Below are 18,431 nucleotides of genomic sequence, written 5' to 3' on the forward strand. Positions count from 1 at the left end.
GGTATGAATATTTTTATATAAATGAGCCCATTATGAGTAAAAAGTTCACAAAACAACCAGAACCTGCTTGGAGTTCAAAGGTTTATCTACTGTCTACATTACGTGTCCTTCCCTGATTTGTTACGTCCCTATTGTATGATACGTTGTGAAAAAAACAAAGATTTCAGCCTTGACTACTCGTGGTGACAAAGGTCCATGGTCCATGTTTTTTGTGTTATACTCATGTGTTACGTTCAATAAATAACCCACCATGTCATTGGCCCAAGCAAAGAAATTACTAGTGATGATTTTCTATTGCTGTGTTAATATCTTCTACACTCTGCTTCATGTTCACACCACATGCATGCCCAGAGAATGTAAATGGTCATGTGACACTTGTTTTCAGGCATGTTGGTACAAATACTGCGAATTAACATGTGGACTACATGACTACAAATAAATGATAATGTTTATTATTGTATCCTTATGTTAATAGACAGCTTCTTTAACACATCTTATTATCTTGGATAATCCGTCAGTTATGTGTTCACAGCACGTCGAGTCGATGTCTGCAGCAGTCACTGTTTTCTCTCAGAACAATAAATGCCAGAACTTTTCGACGTGTAGATAATTTGAAGATTAGTTGTAGTCGGCTAACTTTAACCATCAGCAAACCAGAATCTGCTCAAACACAATGTTTGTCAGGGCAGCGACAGACAGCAGATGACAAGGATGATGTATCCGGCATTGTTTTCAGACCATTCACCGTCACATAAATGCTTCTAAAGTGTTTCCAAATAGGAAGTCTACTTGTAATGCATGGCGCTGCTCTGCTAGGTTTAATTAATGGAGCTGTAGTCAAGCAGTAATTGCATTTGGATCTGCTCAGCATTTGCTCAGTGTTTCTGAAAACATCAACAGACATTCGGCTGTAAACAGTTGTTGCACTCTATTAACAAAATGGCTCTTCTGGCTCAGACGGGCAGAGAGAGGAATGATTGGAAAGAATCAGAAAACTTTAAACTGTTTTTGACTCAACACTGTGTCCCCTCTGTCTTTGAAATCATTCACATTTTTTTTTTTTATTCACAAGCCAAATCAGATCAATGTATCATATATTATCAGACTTCAAGAGCCTCAAACAAAGTGCTTCAGTTGGAATTCAGTTTGTGTGTGTGAAGTGCTGCTGCTGCTGCCGCTCCGTGTGTCTTTTTACCTCTGCATCTTTTCATTTTGCTCCTCCACTGGGCTGAGACATGGAGGCTGGGAGGCCACCAGGGGAATGTCAGGGATGATCGCAACTTTGTCCCCAGACGTGGCAGTGCTGCTGGAAAATCTGCTCACTCTCTTGAGTTCTTGCAAGTTTTCAGTTTGTCAGAAAGAAAAAAAAGTTAAGGTTTCATTCATCTTGGACATTTGGTGCGACATTTACATATTTGGTGGACATTTGTACCCACCTTGAAGTGTAGCGTGAGAGATGTCGACTCCTGTCTGAAATGAAATATCTCTGGGACAGACATTCTGTGTCCATCAAATTCTCGTTGTTTAATCATAGGAACTGGACTTGAAGACGTTTCACCTCTCATCCAACAGGCTTCATCAGTTCTGGGAGTTCCAGATACTTTTATCCTTAAGGACCCATTAACACTTGAGTTTCAGTTTCAATTGGGGGTTTGTTGCTCCTCCCCCTTGTTATGTGAGTCGCTAGTACCCCCCCTGCCACAATGGGGTTCGTGAAGGTCTTTTGTGGCTAGCTGTGAATGCGGTTTCATCTTCCTGGGGAGAGTTCTTAGGACTGAACAGGTGAGAGGTGATGCCTCAGATCACTTCTCATCCATCATAAATTCTGTGATCCTCTGATTTTTCATCCAGCATCATCACCAGGCCAGTAGTTTTGTAGCATGCTAACAAACTCCACACAGACATGCATGCTCACGATTACATGTTCTTAGTGTTTGTACACGGTGTGATCAATAAGTTAAGAGGCTGCCCCTATAGTTCATTGTTCCCAACATGCCTGTCACATATTCGAATACTCACATGAAGTCCAGCTCTGTCTGCAACATGCACTGGATCTTCTCCACTGTGTCAAAGCAATGATCCTTCAACTCACTTTGGGGAAGAGGAAGACGTTCTCAGAGAGAAAATCTGGTGTAAAGGGTGGGTGGGGAGCAACGATTGTGTTAGTCCTGTGACGACTCATGCTCTGTGACTGTGCGGGTGGACCAAAACGAAAAGGGAGACGTGGAGAAGGGTTAAAGGAAACAGGATTTATTATAGAAGGTGGTGGAGTGATGGGCACCGGGAGGCAGAAGCAGAGTCCGGTGAAGGGGTGCCGGTCGTGCGAGGGTGCTGAGGGTGGTGCGAGGAGGTCCGGTGCTCGTGGGTGGTGGTTCTCGTGGAGGTTCTCCGGGTGAAGGTGCTCATGACCGTGGGTTCCCGTAGTGAAGATTACACGGGTGCAACGCTCGTGTGCCAGGAGAAGTGCTGAGTGCTGGAGCTCAACGTTCAGACTGCAGGACTCAATGCTCAATTCAGATTGTTTTGTGAAATCCAATTTTTTTGCGAGTTCATTCACATTTCCAATTAAATGCAACTTGTATGTGATCTCCTGTGTGAACTTCATTAAACCCAAAAGTGTCCCGCATGCGCAGAAGAGGATACGACGACGTCACACGCAGCGAGCGCGCTCAGTGTTTGTGGAAGTAAACATGAATGTTAACAGTGGAGTGTATCTGCCACTCCCCCGTCACCACTAATGGTGGAAGCAGAACTGTGACCGCCAACTCAACTGGCATCAGTAACCAAGTACTTCCTGTGCGTTCTGGCGACTTCCACCATGTCGAGCGCTCCCCCCGGGGTGGAAGTGGCTGGAACGTGTACAAGCGCACCGGCCAGTTAGGTGTGAAATCCAGCGATGCCTAGTGTTCTAACAATACACGAGCTATTATAACAACTATAAACAATAAATATTAACAACAAATTACCCTTCAAGCATCAAGTCCTCCTCGTATCTCGACCTCCGTCTTGACAATCCGACAGCCTCGGATTATCGAGTCATGACTGTATATGGAGACCACAAACGAGTACATTTTTTGAACAGTCTCAAAGTCTCATATAGAAACTTGTGCTTCTGTTCACCTGACATCCAACAGGCTAAAACATGATAAATCATAGAATATAGTTCCTTCTCTAACTAATGATATTTCTGGGTACATTTTTGACTATAATTCACAGTTCCTCCCTCAGCTGGATATTTCACTTTGGGTCCATTTAATATATCTTAATGGGATTTCAATTCAAGATGTTTTTCCCTCGGTGCGCTGCAGTTCAGTACCTGTGTCACTAATGGATGGCATTTGATTTGTTCCGGCTGATGTTTAAAAGAGAAGAAATAGTTTGAAAGATCCTGTCATTACATGTATTATGACAGTTTTACTTCTTTCTTTTTTTTTCTCCCCCATAAAATTAGTGGGAAACTTTAGGCTGAGATCAGAACTATTCATTCTGCATGAATGTGTCATTAGCTTATAATGGTCGCTGCTCTTTTTTCATGAAGCTACATTTTATTCCACATTGACATTTCAGTACAATGTAACATTTTTTTTTTTTAGCCATTAGCTATTATGGACAAATGGCCTCAGTATTTAAAAAAAAAAAAAAAACGACAATGAAAGACAGAATGAATACATGATCCTTTTCTTTTTTTTCTTTTTCTTTTCTTTTTTGTGGATAAATCTGATAAAGTGAGTGACCAGAAAGGAGAAAAATGTTGCTGGAATGCAGCCAAATAATCCTGTAAAAACATAATATGATGCGAAAATTTGTTGCACTTGTTAACAGATTTGGTGTTTTGATTTAATTATACCACAAACAAGGACGTGGGATTAATCATCGTAATCAAACCAATTGTCTAAACAAGTTTTTAAAGCTCCCCCAGTACATCATGACTGTCATGTGTAAAGTGCGTAATCAAGCGGTGGGAAGACTGAACTCTGCAGAGCTCCCTGACTCTCTGGTCGTTGGCCCTCTAAATGGCAGCTTAGCTGTAAAGAGGATTAACTGAGATTAGTTATAATACCTGTGACAGTAGGTTGATAGGCTACTAAAAGGTGATGATATAGTGGAGCTGTATTATGTTTCTATGTTGTCTTAATATTTAAAGAACTGTGCGTCTTCTAATGAAGTCATGTCAAGACTTTACACCTGGCAGCTGATTGGAAAATTGATTGAATCCAGATATTTCTCAGGTTGTTTTGATTCATCATCATTGTGATGCTCTGCTCATGTTTGAGTATTTATTATTGATCTTTTAAGTGGTTTTTCAATGGCTGCATTTATTTAAACTTCAGCTGAGGTTATTGATGGTGGGTTTGACTTGAAAAAGACAGTTTTATTCACAATAAATTAATTTTTATGTGCAAATATTTCAAAAATGACTATGTTTAGTTGACATGGAGCATTATTATAATAAATAGAAAAGATAATAAATGCATCCATGACAAACTAAAAAGTGACAGTGATGCAGACAACCAGCATTCTAGCAAAGTGATATTGTCTGTAACTCACATTTCATGAGGTAGTTTACTGCTGTTTTTATGAGCTGAAATCACCGTTAAACGCTTGATATATAAGAGTGGCTCTATTTCGTGATACTCCCGCATCAAGTATGATCATCGTTCAGCTGATCGAGAGAAATGTGCCACAAAGAAGCTGCAGAGGAGGTTTCTCATCGGTTGAGCAGAAGTTTTCCTCTCAGCATAAGGACAGTCTGCAGCATTCACTGTTTGAAGCCTCCTTGTCTCCTCCGTCCTCATGCCCGTGTCCTGGAGATCAATCTCAGCACATCATCTGGATGAATGTTTCAGTTTCTAAGATGCATCTTAAGGAGAGAGGAGGTCTGCAGGAGGAGCGATGGGTGCACAGGTGTAGTCTTGTATTCTGTGCAAGAAGGCTTTTCAGCATCTGCGATGGGCGAAGGAGCAGTGAAACACAGCTGGATGTGTGCTATTTGTTCATTCTAGTCACATTCCACCACGCTGGGGATTTAATTACATGTAAATATAAACTGTACGTTGTTACAAACACTGTTCTGCTCATCTGACAGAGTTCTTAAAATGCACCGAACCAAACTATGTGCAGGAGATGCAGCTCTGCTACACAACATATTTCACTGATGTCACTTGAAACCACAGCTCCAACGCATGGATGTCTCGTTTTGTTGAATGCCTGTTGCCACGACTCCTTGTGCCTCCTCCACTCACATCCCTGGAAGGTGGGACTAAGATGCAGGGAGAGGTGGTGAGGAATGGATCCAATCAGCCATTGGTGGAGTCATGTGACTGGAGGAGGAAACACATCTTGGCTGATCATTTTTTCTGCAACCATAAGAGACTAAAACTCCACATTTTTGAGGACGACAAGAAACTCAGCTGTTAACCAAACCCGTTCTAGGTAACTGGATCAGTCTGATTCATAGGTCCCTTGATTTATTTTAGATTTTTTCATTTCAAGGATTTTTTTTTGCATCCTTGTTTCCACATTTTTAAAAAAAACAAGACTTCTTCTCCTCTTTCATCATCTCATTGCCACCTTTTACTGCACATTACCTCCAAAAAAAAAACTGTCAATATCCATTGCTGTGACCCACAAATGTGCGTCCTCGTTTGTTTGCTGGTAGAACACACAGTTCAAACGATGGGGGGTAAAACACTGATTTTCTGCTCCACTAGTGGTCCAAAACTCTGCGGGTTGCCATTAACATCAAAACGCTCTCCTCTTCTGTACACGAGAAATTTACATTTTAATTATCGTCGAGTAACACACAACGCACTCTCAACAGTCGAGCAAACGGGCAAAGTTGGTCTCCAGCTGGTGAAGAAAAAAAACTACATCCAACAGCTAAAGGCCAAGTTGTGTTTCTTGGAAGTTGGTGGTTGCCATAACAACTCTATACGTCCGTATCGTAGTATGTTACATGGTTACAGTTGGTATCGTTGCCGTACTTTGACTTATTTTGGAGATGACAGTGTTTTATATTATTAAAGAATATCAGAAATTATGTCAATTTCAGTTAGTTGTAAAAATGGTGTCTCGTTTATAATTAGTCTTAATATGTGTTTCCATGACTGTTGAGCCATTTGTGTTTATGAGGATACGTTCATAGCAGAACACTTCTGTAATATGCAGTTCTCTTTAGCAGCAACACAAAATGTGATGGCCCAATGTCAGCTGCTGCCATGGAGGCCTAGATTCCATTTACCTGTGGGTCCCTGAAGGCATCAGGATGGCCCATAAAGTTCAGCCATCGCTCTCTCTCTCACTCACTCTGACCCAGCTCCGTTGGTGGTGGTGACACATCTTTCTTTGTTACCTTTTTGCTTTGTTTCTGCTCCACAACACCTTACATCCCATCATGTTCACTCATACACACCTATACTACTGATAGTCACACACCATATTAGTTGTTACATGGTTTGCATTTGGTTATAATAAATATCCTTATTCTGAGTTAAATCTGTGTTCCTTGCCATATTTGTTGTAACCCACGAGCCAGGTTATGACAAAAGTATGTCATGACCTATATTAAGCCCTCGTCAGACTCGGGACAGGAAACACTGCTGCTTCATCAGGCTGTTGAAGTCACTTTATTCTCAACCTGAGGGCAGCAATTTTGAACAAATGATTTAACTGCAGCTGATAAACTATGACTCAGAGCTCACTTGTCTGATTAAAAATTAAGCAAATATTGATGTCACTGCTGCTGTTCTTAATATTCTGATTTCGGAAACACTAATTTGGATCCTGCTGCTGTCTGATGCTGCAGGTCTTTAATAAACTCAGAGGAAAGACTCCTACAAACAGCTGGAAGCAACAAACTGAACCTGAACTCCTGTTAATGTTTTCCCAAAAGCTGGATTACATTTATTATTGGTGAATCTCATTAATCTTGCACATTACAGACTCTTTCGCTGATGTTGTTGGATCCATATTGGTGGTGAAATGTGGAAGAAGCCCTCCCTAAACCACCTCACACAACCTGAAGTAGATCACTTGTTTGTGCCTCTTTGGTAATGTGACAGTGAGCACTTTAGGTTTGATAAAGTGACACAGAATACATTGCGACTTTTACAAAACAATTTGAATATCTGCTCGTTTAGAAATGAAGCCAACACTTTCAGTTATTGTAATAAACTGAATTAGTTCAGCAAATAGGAATTTTAGCCTTTGGTATGGTCATGTGCGCACACAAACAGCTCCAGACACCCATGAATTGTTTGTTGTCATACTGTTTTTCTACTCTGCATGACTCTATTTGTAGGACTGTTGAATACTTTTGCCTTTGTGTATGTTGCAGCGATACGTGGAACTGTTCAGCTAAGTAGTCATCTTGGGCATCTGACTGTATATGGAGTATGTGTGTGTCAAACTCACAACGAATGTCTACAAATTGTGAGTAACATGCTTTCTGTCTGAACACATACCGGGACCTCAGGAAGACATTCAGACCTTCAGCACTGTTACTAACGGTTCAGTATGAGTCGTCATGTTCCACATATTCTCATGTTGACGCCTGCTCACTGCTCTGCTCGTCATAAATCTCCACATCAGAGGAAGTGACCTGCGTTTGACCTCCGTGTCTCTATTCTGTGCTCTATTTTCATAACTTGGTCCATTTAGACTTCTCTGACTTCATCTGACTGGAATTAGACATTTCTATCACCTTCCTCTCAGAGGGAGCAGCTGTCAGCAGACAGATTGAGAGAAGCAGCAGCAGGCATGATTTAATATTTTATTAGAAAAGAGAATGTTAATTAAATCATAGATTTTACAACTATTGCCAGAACCCTGGTATAGAAGACTGGGATACAGTCCAAGCTAATGAGGCGTTGCTCGTGGTTGCGTTGAGGCTATGGTGGGAAACGTAATGAATGCATCCATATTGGTATGAAATTAAACTGGCTGCCCATTAGTTTCAGGGGTTATTTCCAGACTGTACTGATTGGTTTCAAGGCTTTGGCAAAGTCAATCTTTGAGGCCAATTTTCTTGGTAATGCAGAGATTTACCCGAGCTGCAGTCATTTCCACAATGAGCCGGTCTCTGGTTTGTTGCCAGGAGGCAACTTCATGTACGAGTAGACCCCGGATGTTATTGGACTTATGAGGATTAGGAGGCAGCTCTTGATTTTGCTCCACAAATCCGAGGAATGGACGCAATGAGGGGAGAAGCTGAACGTGAGTCTGTGCAGGGCTTTGTGTCTATGCAATGAGGAGCATGAATGGGAATTATAATTCTCGGCGTCTCTCCGCTGTCTCTTTCAGAGCGTCTGACAGGCAGCGGAGTTGATAGCAGCAGGGTTTGGGCAGAGGGACTCAGGGAAAGCCTGTAGCATGCATTCCAAACAAGTTCGGGCCACACTTTAAATTAAAGAAAGACCCAGCAGAGCGCTGTCAGAGACAGAACAAAACAACGAGGAACTGGAGAGCCTCTAACAAAGAGGAGGTGGAGCGCTTCAAACATCACTCACTGCAGTTTTGGGATCAATAAATAATTCTAAGTTTGTGTATTCATTAGAAAGAAGCTTTAAAATGGAATGCAAAGTTCTGATGGCGCAGAGATGCCGATGACCTTTTCTGCATAGATTAATTATCAATATACCTTGTATAACAGTCTGTATCATTGAGCTCCAAATCCCCAAAGTCATCTGATTCACATGCACACAATGAAGAATTCACTCGGTTGCGGAAAATATTGACTATAGCAAATGGAAATGCTAATACAACGCTCCCCTGAGCACAGAGCCGTGCGTATATACGGCAGCGTGTGCATACACAGCGCTCAAAATATGACATCTCTGGCCGTTAAAATTGGGCTGCTGCAGGAAATCTGCAAACAAAAGAGACTGGAAACAATGAGGAGCTGCTAGAGTGGCCAAAACCAAACTGGAAACGGAAGATAAAAAATTAGATAAGAAGCTGATAAGAGAAAAAAAAAAAAAAAAAACAAAAGAAGCTGATAAGAGAAAAAAAAAAAGAAGCCAACTCCTGCAGCAAATTTGAGAGCAGAAGATGAAAATCAGAGAAAAGCGATGAAAATAGTTCAGTATAATCAAGGAATCAGTGACACTTACAAAGTATTTCAGAATGAACATCCGCAAGATAAAAGCCGCTGAAGATAACGGGCGCGTAGCTGATAAAAGAAAAAGACTTCTCCAGAGCAGAGTAAGGTGTGTCCTCATCGCTGCCTAATCAGCCTAATTACCACCAATTATCTGCTTCAAATTGCTTGCTGTCAGTTTGAAAAGTCCATAATCAAGATCAACAGCACAACAGATCATTATACTGTAAGGGTTGCCATTACAGTCATCATCTCTAAACTGTATCCCCTTCTGAGGTCGAGTCGGCTCCCGCGCAGATAATGAGGTTTTCAGAGCTAATTGAAATAAACAGCCCATTATGTCAAAATTAACGAGTCGATTGGCTCTGTACGATGAATGCGCAGGTCAAACTGAACATCGGCGGATCAAACAAGCAGAACAGCTAAACAAGCAGGGACGGAGACGCTTGTTCGCCATGTTTTCGTGAACATGTGCGACTGTGTTTGCAAGTTTTAAACCACAAATCACAACTAATTATCTTCTTAACCTTTTGCCAAAACATTTTCTAATTCAGGCAGGCTTTGAATTTCGAATGCATTTTCCCTACAGGTTTGTTCCCTTCATTAATTCAGTCATTTCTGTGCAGGATAACAAAAAGTACCAACAGACAGTCACAGTTTTCCTCATTATTTTCTACATATAGGTGTATAGGTGCCAGCAGCAAGGTTTTAATTAGCCCATTGTATTTGTTAACTAAACCTGCTATGTTAACTGTGTCATCCTTCCCTTTACTTTAAACTACACGCACCTTTATCCAGCTGAGATTTCCGTAGGTGGGGCAGGTGCAGCAGCCTGCAGCGGAGCACATTTAGTTCAAATATCTGTTCATTTCCATGTTTTGTGCCTGAGAAGCCCCTTGAAAATGAGATGATGCATATTAAAAATTTCAATAAATATTAAATTTCACTGCTGAACAGAACACTGTGTGTCGCAGAAGAACCCAAGGATTAAAAGTTCCTTTATGGCTTGAAAAAATGATCTATTTGTTGAGCTAAATTAACAATTTAAAGATGTGAGTTTGCCAGTGATGTCTGGTCGGTTTTCTTTATTATCGTACAGCAGCCACTTGTTGCTGTATGCAGGATTCCCTGTGGTGAACAAGACAATAACAATGATATGACCTTGCCTTGAGTTGCCTTAAAACTCCCTGGATTAACAAATAAATGCACTATAATAAAATCTAAGTGTTATGTTCCAGTCAAGTCATCGTCTCGGTTAAAATAAAGCCATGTGCTGTCTGCGGCTGAACAATTAATGGATTTAAAATCAAAACTGCAATTTGAAATAATGTAATTAGCAAATCAAAAGGCTGCAATTTAGTTTATTATTATTATTATTTTATTTAACTTGACTGCAGAATGTACAACACTTAGATGCTGCTCCTAAACCATGATGACTCTTTACAGAGAGGTCATCATTGCTTCGTGGAATTATTAGATTTGTACATTATTATGACTTCATTTATTTCCTTTTACACAGTTACAGATTTTGTGATAATATTTCTTTGCCATTTGAAAATGTAATAAGTGCATGTTTGCCGACGATGTAGTCCTTCTTTCAGACGACATCGCCCAGGCTCAAACATTGCTCATGCTGGTAGAGAGAGAGTGTCTGAAAATTGGCCTTGTGTCAAATGCTAATCTCCGTGATCTCCGTAAATTTGCCACTGACCGCGCTGCAATCAGTAAATGGTATGCCTCTTGAGACGGTGGATGACTTTAAGTATCTAGGCTCTTGGGTAAACCAGGATATCAGGGTGCGCAAGGCGATGGCCTGGAAAGCGCTGAACGGTACGAGTGTGATGTGGAGATCAAGCCGTTCGAGAGAGCTCAAGATCAGATTCTTCCGGGCGACAGTCGAGTCCATTCTCCTGTACGGTAGCGAATGTTGGTCCCTCAATACATCGCTGGAGAAGTCTCTTGATGGTACATGTACCAGGATGCTCCAGGCTGCTCAAGACATCAGCCGGCGGGACCATGTTTCAAACATCACACTCTATGGTGACCTGCCACGCGTCACAGATCGTATCGCCTGGAGGAGACTTGGCATTGCCGGCCACTGTTGCTGCCATAGGAAGTTTCCTGCCAGCCAGCCCATTCTTTGGGAGCCATCCCATGGCTGGTGGAAGCCGGGAAGACCTTCCACCACCTTCCTGGACACCCTAAAGCGGGACACTGGTGCGACCACCTCAGCCAAGCTCTCCGCATGCATGACCAACAGGATAGATTTGGAACCAAAGACGTGAAGCTCGGCTGAGGCTGCCATGATGATGATGATGATTACATGTTTTAAATCCACTGCACAATAAATATTAAGAAAATATATTGCAAACTGAAAAATATGTTAGAAAACTTTTCCCCAAATCGTCCTTCTTACTGTCTGGCAAAATTGACTAAACCACTGAGCTTACTGGGGCACCAAAACCACCGTTTCTCATCTTTTTCTCTTTCACAGTGGTCACAGTGCATTCATTGCATTGTATAGTATTCTTTGTGTGTTTTATACAAATCCAACATTTTCATGGCATACCATTGCAGATTCAAATGCATACTGAATTTTAAAAATGTATTAAAAAAGCTTTGATTAGATAGTAGAGCAGGTTGTCCATTAAATGCAGCGTCCCTCGGTGCACCGAAGCGTCTCTGGGGAAGACGCTGAATCTAAATTGCTCCCGATGGCAGGTTCCTAGCGTGGCAGTTCTGCACCACTGGTGTGTGAAGTAGTGAATGATGAACATTATAAAGGGCTTTGTAGAACCGCTAAGGTTAGAAAGTCTATATAGATGAAAGACTATTCAGTAATTACCACGTGCATCTGCTTGTATTGGTAGTCAAACTGCAGTAAAATTGTGGAAAAAAAAGCATAACGTTAGCTGTGCTGTGCTATATATATATCATACATATAGCTTTTATCACCGCTGATAATTTACTCTCTAGGAATGATAACCTGTATGGAAAAACCCTATAGGTCTCAATATCATGTCGAAATGAAGCTAAAAATACTTCACAGAAATCCGCTAAAAGTTCAGTTTGAGGCTTTAATTCACACAAGTGGCAGCTCAGGCTCCTCTTTTTTCCCCTGTAGCACCATCTCCATCATATGAAATTTCATGTGGAGGGAAACTACTTCAGTGTGCCCACTCATCTGTACCACAATTATGTGTTCTTGATCTCCTGGATTCCATCCTGTCCATTTCTGCAAGTGAACCGAGTTTTATGGAAATATTACAGTCCGGCATTAAGCAGCTCACGGCTCAGTGGGCAGCAGGCTTCAGTAATGTCCCTCAACCTGGTTTTACCCTGTTAACTCTTTACTGTCAGTCTGAAAATGACATTGAGAAGTTCATCAAAAGTCAATAAGGTCTAATTTAGCTGAGCTCTGAGGATCCGTCACCAAACATCAATAGATGCGGCTCACAGCTGAGCAAGGGCATGTTCACTTGTGTTTAACTTGATCTGAACAAAACAGAAACGTTACACTCTGCGGCACACTGGTTCCAAATGGCATTGATTGTCTGATCTTACTAATAAATGAGGGAATGTGAGGGTGTGCATGTGTGTTCCTTGCCTTTCTAGATGACCTTACATCCGATCTTCTACACTCCTGGTGTTGCTGGAGGCCTGAGGAAGTGCACTGTGTGAATGAGTGTGAATGGGTGGTCATCCATTGATCATCTATACACCACTTAATCCTCACTAGGGTCATGGGGGGGCTGGAGTCTATCCCAGCTGACTTAGGGTGAAGGCAGGGGACACCCTGGACAGGTCACCAGTCTATCACAGGGCTACACTTAGAGACAGACAACCAAGCACACTCACATTCACACCTTTAGAATCACCATTTAAACTCAACATGTTTTTGGACTGTGGGAGGAAGCTGGAGAACCCGGAGAGAACCCACGCTGCACGGGGAGAACATGCAAACTCCACACAGGTGTCCTAACCAGGATGTGAACCGGGGATCTTCAGACGACTGTGCTAGCCACCGAGCCACCGTGCAGCCCGTGGTCCTTCATGTTTTGGCAAAAGGTTGTTTGTTATGCTTTCACAACAGTCAGACTGGCAGTTTGTGGTTAGAAAGCAGTATGAGCCCCATGGCCATAGGGGCCCCTGAGGGCTGACATACTGTACTCCACAGCAATGTCTAAAATGAGGCAACCTCAGTGATCGTCACCCACCCAACAGCCACTGGATGATTTACAGTGACATCGCCGTAGGAAACCTCCCTAAACACGTCCCTTCTAGCTACCTCGTTTTTTCAGCAGTCAGAAAACAGACATAGAAAGCAGCAGATGTGTCTCCATCATGGCACATACAAACACAACATGGTTAGCGTTGAGGCAAAACTACAACGTAATGTTAAACTGCTAAACATGCCGATTACCTTGTCAGCCATTACCTCCACAATAAACCCTATCTCTCTGACTGATCCATGCTTCATGTAAGGTAAACATCAGTCTAGATAATGTCGTACATCTGGACTGGAGTCACCAGAGCCATGTTGTTGGATCATTGCAGCTAAATGCTGGCAACCTCTATCACGTCTATTTGGTGACACACTTCATTCCTCCTGCAACAAATGACTTCAGTCACTCACTCATCCGGCAAACTGGAGCGCAGTTTCTTCCCCATGACTGTGAAGAGCCTGCTGCAGGATTCATGACACTCCTCAGTTTACGGACTCAAATGTTCCTTTGCACCTTAGTGGAGTGTTTGTTTGTTGCTGATTTGTGGTTCGTATCACCTTTTAGCTTGTTTTTTTTCTTGGACTGTGATCATATCGGCTGCTGCAATGATGACGTCAAATGAAATTTCATTGTATTTTTTTGCACGTTGACAATAAAGCTTCCCCTTTTTTTTTTTCTTTTTATAAACTGCAGTCAGTATGTTTTGAACACTTGTTGCAGTCAACCAGGCAAATCATTGGTTCTGTAGTTCTGATCAGCTGTAATTCAGGTTTATATTTGACACCATTTTATAGAATCCAGCATCAGTCAGATGTACTAAAATCCAAATTCTTGTGAGTCCCTTCTCAGTCCATCTGTGTATATAAGTTAAAAATACATAAGTTTAGAGTCATTTTTGATTTACTTTTAATTGATTGAAGGTTTAAGTGGGAGCTTGATTACTGTTAAATACATACCTGCAGGTACACAGTTTGAAACGTTGATTAAATATGCAAATACCAGATGTGTCCTATTTAATTTGTGTACAAATTAAGAACAGTCAGAGATATCTTATTGGTTTCATGTTTAAACCTGCAGTGTGGATCTTTGGTCTCCTTCCTCTGGCAGTGAGAGTAATCATAAACACTCTAGTTCATGCTTATAATCAGTGATCACGTTCTCTTTAAGTGTCTTTTTTATCTGCAGCATCAGAAACTTTTCGACCACTCTGTCTCTGTCGCTACTCAACAAAATGCCTAATAAAGCAATAAGAAACTACCGGGCTTCATTACTATTGTGGGAACTCATCAGGTTTGGGCTTGATTCTAACAGAACTCCTACAGAAAGAAGTCCTGCTTTCCAGCTTTCGGTTTATGACAGCTGAAATCGTCTCGGTGCAGCCAGATAGTGCAGCTTCTGACGCCTCACTACTTTGTTGTTCTTGTTAACATACAAAGCAGACTGTCGAGTGATACTTTCCAAAAGACATTTCACTTTACCCACAGCAACAACAGTCGCAGCTGAGAAGGCGACATTCAGCCTCTGGAAAATGTTCACCTTTATCGGCTGTGATTTCTTTTAAGATTGAAAAATGTGTTGCACCACATGTGTACACCTTCAGCGTGATAAAACCTCACAATGAAAATGGGTCTCGTGTAAAAAATTTGCAGTTTTATTGTCCTAAATTGTCATGCAACAGAAAGGAGCTAATGAACAGAAGATTCAAAATTAAAGATGCAACTGATTTTATGCTGTAATTAAATTTTATTGTTGTTGTGAGAGATTTCCTCCACACAAGAGGAAAAAATACAAAAAGGGATGTTTCATTCAGGATCAGTAATAGTGACTAATCCTAAATAACAGTGACTCTGCTTCAGGTAAAGTAGTACACAGTGGTGTTTATTGAACTAACAAGTGATCTTTGGTCCAGTAACCGACTCACACTGGGGTCATTAACCAGCCAAAAGTGTCGTTTTGGCCTGTTGACAGCTAACTTCAGGAGTGAACATGAATTAGTCATAGTCATCGATCTAAAAATGAGAACCTGCTCCCTTAATGCTTTGTCCGGTATTAATAATTAAAAAGCATGGGGAGATAAGAGTTCAATAAAAGGGTTAGTCTTTGCTAATCCATTCACATTTTCAACATGCAACCCAATCCAAAGTGGATCAGAGCCGTCCCACATCCTCGCACAACACTGAGCCCGGGTCGTGTCCAGTAAATAACTAAAAAGCTAAACTGTCAGCAGCGATCGGACTGATACAGCTTTACTGGCAGCCAAAGCATGAAAGTTTCAATCGATCAGGGTTGCAGCTGCTCCTCTTTTTTCCCCCAATCAGAAGCAGAATATCAGATGGAGCTCAGAAGCAAAAAGTAAAGTCAAAATGTAAAAGTTCTGTCATGTGCTGGAGCAAAGCCAAAACTTTAACAAGAAGTCAACAAATATCAATTAACACCTACTGAAAGAAAACAAAGTGACTCTTCTCAGTTAAACTAAATGTGTTGACATAAGAGCTGAATTTGACCTCCCTATGTCCAAGTTCCTTCCTTAAATAACACATTGAAATCTTGTGTCTCTATTGTCATGTTTTTCTTTGGTGATCCTACAGTTTAAGAATGTTCCTACAGTCGCACAACTTTCATCTTTTCTTAGCACAAAGACAAAATTTCTCTTTCTTCGTCCCTTTTTTTTCTAAAAGGTTAGCTGTCCCCTCAGCCTGTGTTGCCGCTGCACTGCCAGGCCCTTCCCAGTCTTATAAAAATGGGGTCAGATGTCCCCTCTCTCCACAGAAGTTTGTACAGTTTGTTACATGGACTGCAAAGTGAGCTAGAAGTGCCATCCATCCAGCCGCTAGGAACATCCATTTCTCTCAGCAAAGTCGAGCTCTCTCATTGTCCTGAAGAAGAAGAAGAAGAAAAAAAAAAAACCTTCTAGATCCTTTGTAGCGTTGACAGATTACTCCCCTCCACTCCTGCTCTCCCGTACTCTCTGCTCAGGAAGCCTCGTCCGTACGGATTCAGCTGATGAAAACACCGTGCGCCGCTGACAGACGTATCTAACATGGGCCGTATCACAGTCCCACCGCTACTGACACGCTCATTTATTCTCCCTCTTCTTGCATCTCCGCTCAAATTCTGGAAACTAGAGCAAACAGTGACATCTGGCAACAGCTTGACATGAAATTTCCCTTAAAGCAGACCGACAGATTGATGGAGACAAGCAAAAATAATGAGCGATGGAATGTAAAGGCCATAAAGTATGTCAGATTTCACCGTCCAATTATTAAAAGACGGTGCTCGAGTGAAGCTGCGCCGACAACAGGAGGCTGAGGAGGATGCATGTAAAACCAATGACGACACACTTTATTTCGTATAAGTTGAAAGGCCACCTCGATGTCTTCACCTCCAGTGAGGGAGGGGGTTTATTTCTTTGCTTGTTTGAGTGAAGCCACAAATAAACACTTGCTCCCAGTCGGCCCCCAACAATCAAATTCCAACCTTGTTTTATTGGTTTTTGCATCTGTTAGCAGCCTGACATCTGCATATTTATCTGATATGCTCCTTCCTCCGGAGAGACATTTTACTTTACCTACAGCAAAGGCGCTAACAGCCGAGGACGGGAGGCGACGCTCAGCCTCTGGAAAACGTTCACCTCTGTCTGCTCTTTATGATTATCCTTTTTTTTTTTTTAACCACACAAAAAAAGTTTGTGTTGCAGCACATAAAGCAGGAGCATGATAAAGCCTCCCATTAAAGATGAGTCTGATGTGAAAATCTGCAGTTTTATTGTCCTAAATTGTCATGCAACAGAAACGAGCGTCCCCCACTCGCGGAAGATTCAAAATTAAAGATGCAAAAGATTTTATGCCGTAATTAAATTTTATTGTTGTTGTGGGAACTCTTCTCCACACACGGGAGAAAAATTGTAACAGGACCATAAATCCTCAACGTGGCTGAGAGTGGTGCTCCATCCAGAATCACTAATAACGGCCAACCCTAAAATTTAATCAATTCTATTAGGTTTAAAAGTAAACTTTCTCTGGCATCACTTTGTGTCGGGGCTGCCGGCTTTAGTTTTAAATTACAAGTTTAGAGACAGTCGAGTAGCTCTATACCTCAGTAAAGCTCACTCCATTAAGTTACCGTCTATCAATTAACATTAAACGAGCAACGAAGCTGGATCTCAGTCTCGTTTCAGTACTTGATGAACAGATCTGAAGCTTGACTCATCTGCCAGGAATACAAACGTCATTCAACAAATATAGTATATAAAAGAAACGAGCATCATCTTACAGTGATTGCATTAATTCTAAAATGAACAGTAGGGTCTTATGTAAAATCAAAAGCTAACAGTGTAGATTTACTAGATTAGAAATACAGCCCCAATCGTAGAAAGTTGATGCAACCAAAGTAAGTGCATTTTCCATTGCTGAGATTTGAATCTTTTATGTTTTCAATACTCTGTCCACATTTATTTTTAATGACAGAATCAACCTTTCTCTTTAAAATACCCCAAAGAAAAAGGTGTTCCATTGGATTCAAATCAGGTAATACCTGTCTAGGTCGAGGTTTTTCTTCTTTAAAAACTCATGTGTGACTTTGGCGGTGTGTTTTGGATCACTATTGTGCTGAAATATTCTTCTGCTAAGCTTCTGCAGACGGGGAGTCGTCTCGTCAGCCAGTAGTTTGATACTTGTACAGGCAATGATGGTGTCATCTATAAAAGTCATGTGTACGACACCGTTTGCTCTCATGCAGCCCCATATCATCACACCTCCACCTCTGTGGCTCACTCTCAGGACTACATATTCACTGTGGTAGTTCTGATCACCCAGAAATCACCTAACCAAGTTCACGCCAATCATGCTAAAACCCATCTAAGTCAAACTTGTCACGGGATAACTAGGCTGGTTGACCCAAATGCAGAAATGACACTCAGGAGAGATGGAATCAAAATAAAGTTTATTGTAGAAATTGATGTTGTAAAGATGAGAATGAAAACGGGAGTCCTGGGAGCAACGGAGAAGGCTCGGGTTTGGTGTAAGTGGAGACACAGACAGGAAGCGGGAACACTGGAGAATCCTCCACAAAGGAAAGGCGGTCTCGGTGACACTCGGAAAAAGGCACGA

The sequence above is a fragment of the Stegastes partitus genome, unplaced genomic scaffold (assembly GCF_000690725.1).
Source record: "Stegastes partitus isolate 25-593 unplaced genomic scaffold, Stegastes_partitus-1.0.2 Scaffold589, whole genome shotgun sequence".
Lineage (NCBI taxonomy): Eukaryota > Metazoa > Chordata > Actinopteri > Pomacentridae > Stegastes > Stegastes partitus.